The following is a 3,844-nucleotide window of genomic DNA, read 5'->3' as shown; positions in this document are numbered from 1 at the left end:
TGTCAAATGTGGTCCTCCACACTGCTCACAACTAATTCGTATTGCGTGAATATCTTTAGTCATCTTTTTCATTCGTCTTTCGAAAGCATCTAACTTTGCGAAAATGGAATCAAAGTCATGGCTAGAATCGGCTCTAGCCGCTTTAGATGATCTAACGATGTCTTTTTCTTGGTGCCACTCATGTGAGTGGGAAGCTGTGTTATTAATAATTTTGTAAGCTTCAGTTGCGGTTTTCTTCATAATGGAACCACCAGCTTCTATATCGATGTCTTTTCGTGTAGTAATATCGCATCCTTGGTAGAATACTTGTACTATTTGATAAGTGTCTAAACCATGTTGAGGACATCCTCTCAACAACTTTCCAAATCTTGCCCATGCCTCATATAGAGTTTCATTTGGCTTTTGCGTGAACGTAACAATTTCTCCTTGAAGTCTCACAGCTTTAGATGCCGGAAAGAATTGTTTAAGAAAATTTTCAACTAAGACATCCCATGTGTCAATCGCCCCTTCAGGTAACGATTCTAACCAATCTTTGGCTTCTCCCTTTAAAGTCCAGGGAAATAACATGAGATATATCTGTTTATCCTCAACTTCTCTGATTTTGAATAGAGTACAGATCCTATTAAGGGTACGAAGATGTTCGTTTGGATCTTCCTTCGGCGCACCACTAAATTGGCATTGATTAGTTACCATATGTAGGATTTGTCCTTTGATTTCATAATCTGGCGCATTAATATCTGGTTGAGTAATTGCGTGACCCTGGCTAGTGCGTTTAGCTCTCATTCGGTCTTCCATACTTAGAGGTTCCAGATTTTCCATGATTGAATTTGTTGAATCTGAATCACTAGAGGATTCTGATTTAATGGTTTCTTCCTCGACAATCTCTGGATGAGTGATTTGTGGTTCAGGAGGAATGATTAGTGGTTCAGGATCTCTGAATTGTCCCTGAATATCCTCCGGATTCTCAATTGTGAGGTCGGGTTCAAAAAATAGATTATCGGAAATTTGAATTGGAGTACTTGGTTGACTAGATGACGATTCTAAAGAAAAATCAACGGCGACAATGTTGGCTAGATGTCTTGATCGAGTTACAGGTGGTGAACGTATGAAAGGTGGTGAACGTTTTGCTCGGTGCATTCACTGAATATCCTATTAGTTATAAAGATAAAAATTATATAAGTTATCAAATTAATAGACTTTTCTGATTTTGCCCACGTTTCGAATAGCCAATAGATGCAGCAGGTAGCCAGGACCCTTTAAATCGGAAGCCCACAACTCGCCACTAACAAATCCAACTATTACTACGAATCAGAAAATTTTGGATGTCTATCAATTTAACCGCTTAAAATAATTTTTCGTCGAAATTTAAAGAAGATAAAATCTATGTCCTAAAAACTAGAGCGTAGAAATGAGAAAGAAAAGCGCGTCAAAAAATAAAAAGTCGAAAAATAAAAATAATAAAATAAGACGTCGAAACTTAAAAGGCTAAAAACTAAGAATTAAAACTTACGTCTAAAGGTATTAAAGCTTAAAGGAATTCTATATCCAAAACGGCAATAACTTAATTAGGCACTAAAATCTATTAAATATTAAAGCGATAAGTGACGTCGTAAAATTTTAAAGCGCCTAAATCTTAGTCTAAAGAAAAAGTACTTAAGGGATTTTACGGTAAAGCCTAATAATCTAGAAGTATAAATTAACTACGATAAAATACTAAGTTTAAAACTAATTATGAACGATAGATATACAAATTACAAATTAAACTAATAAAAATATTCAATTTATAAAAAGATACAAAAATGATAAAATTACTTATTTTTATAAAAAATATTTTTTTTATATAATTATTTTATAAAAGTACTAATTTATAAATTAATAAAACTAAATAAAACTTAAAAATACAAAATTAAATAAACTAAAACTAATTATTAAATAACTAAACCCTAATTAGGTAATTAATTAATTAATAATAATAATAATAATAATAATAATAGTAACTGTAACGACCCAGATTTTTCCGATCATTTTATACCTATGAGATTAATATTTACATAAATTAAACCTTACTAACATGATAAGCAATCTAAATTGTTGAGACTTATGTTTTTGAAAAGAGTTTTACACAACGGTTGATCGTCCAATTTGACCGATGATATCACGAACTATATAACATATGATAATTATATGTTTGTGTATATATATGTATTTATATATATTTAACATGATCTAAGGATGGTTTAATATCTCATTGTGTACTAATAACAATGAGTTATAAGTATATTTTGAAACTACTAACTTAAGTTTTCAAAACGATAACTATACGTAACGTTCATTGACATAAATACTTAAAACTTATAATGCTTATACATATATCGTATAGATATGTATTTAATCACTTTTAAAGGGCTTATATACATGAAACAATATAAGTATATTTACAAAAGATAGCTATATTTAAATCATCGTTCTGTTTTCTCAAGATTTTTATACGTATATCTAGGGTATATGCACCCGTATCATACCCAGCTTCTATACTTATTTACTATTAGTATATACACATCAAATCAAAATCTTAATCACCAAAAGTACTGCCCTAAATAAGAGGAAAACACTTTTTGACCTCTAGCATACAATAATTATACAAAATTACAAATTAGGATTTTGTTTTTACATACATATATCACATTCCATATTTATTTATATATCATTCCATGTTTTTGATTTCTAACTCAAATTTTATATCTCTAAAACACTCTATAATTATATACTCAAACCATTCAGCAAACCTTCAACACTTAAATCAAAAACTAGATCAAAAACCAATCTATAATCATCATAAGAAAAACCTTTCAAGAACACTTCAATAATCTTTCCAAGTATGCAAGTTTACTTCCAACCTTTCAATCCCACTCCACCACTCTTTTGATTCCAACATTTTTCTTATCTTTTGCAGTAACTTTGTCCAAGTAACTTAAGGTAGTAACCTTGTTCATAATTTTATTCGATTCATATTCATATAGCTATCTTATTTTGTGTTGTGAAATTTTAACAACAAGAACATAGTTTGGATGATTTCAAACTTGTTCGCAAACTAAATAGATCCTTCTAACTTAACTTTTAAAACACTTTAAGACCTGTAATATATCATAAGGATATGCTAACTTAACAAGATACAACTTGATTTTACAAAGAACACCTTAAAACCAAATCTACATCGTTGGAGTGCAACCGGGGGCTGTTTTGGGTTGGATAGTTAAAAACCATCTTGAACTTTGAATTGGAAGTTCATGTTCTGGAAAAATGATATTTCTTATGAATATGTTAACACATAAAAATTTCATGGTTTAACTCAAAGTGTAAGTATTTTTAGAAAAATGATCATTAAATGTTGTTTTTATGATGGAAAATGATCACTTTCATAAGTTTCACCAAAGTTTGACCTATAACCTGTGATTTTGAATACAAACTAAGGTATTTTCAGTTCATATTCTTAAAATTTGACTCGATCCAAGGAAGTGGCAAGTTGAACCAACAAAAACGGAGTTGTAATGAAGAAACTACGACTAAAACAAGATTGGGTATCTGAAGCTAGTTTAGCTACGAAAATATTTGGAGAAAAAGTAAATTAATCATATCTTTTCTAATTAATATGATATTTTATATATAATTACTTATGATTTGATTTTATATATTTCAGGACCACCCGTAAACAACACGAGAAGATTAATCATAAGACCTCATGATTGTACGCAACACGTCATTTGACAACACGGTACTTTATGTACGCAACACGTCATTTGACAACATGGTACCATGGGTCGAGATTAATTCTGATCAATACGAA

At 30.4% G+C, this 3,844-nt stretch overlaps 1 non-coding gene across 1 annotated transcript; it reads left to right on the top strand.

Moving 5' to 3' along the window:
- The first annotated feature begins 328 nt into the window (after positions 1-328).
- LOC139873997 (small nucleolar RNA R71) lies at positions 329-435 on the top strand. The gene has a single exon (XR_011767703.1). It is a non-coding gene; the product is annotated as a small nucleolar RNA R71 (small nucleolar RNA).
- The last annotated feature ends 3,409 nt before the right edge of the window (positions 436-3,844 follow it).

The sequence above is a fragment of the Rutidosis leptorrhynchoides genome, chromosome 10, assembly GCF_046630445.1.
Source record: "Rutidosis leptorrhynchoides isolate AG116_Rl617_1_P2 chromosome 10, CSIRO_AGI_Rlap_v1, whole genome shotgun sequence".
NCBI lineage: Eukaryota > Viridiplantae > Streptophyta > Magnoliopsida > Asterales > Asteraceae > Rutidosis > Rutidosis leptorrhynchoides.
Note: the sequence above shows the minus strand (reverse complement) of the source record. Positions and strands in the feature narration are given on the sequence as shown.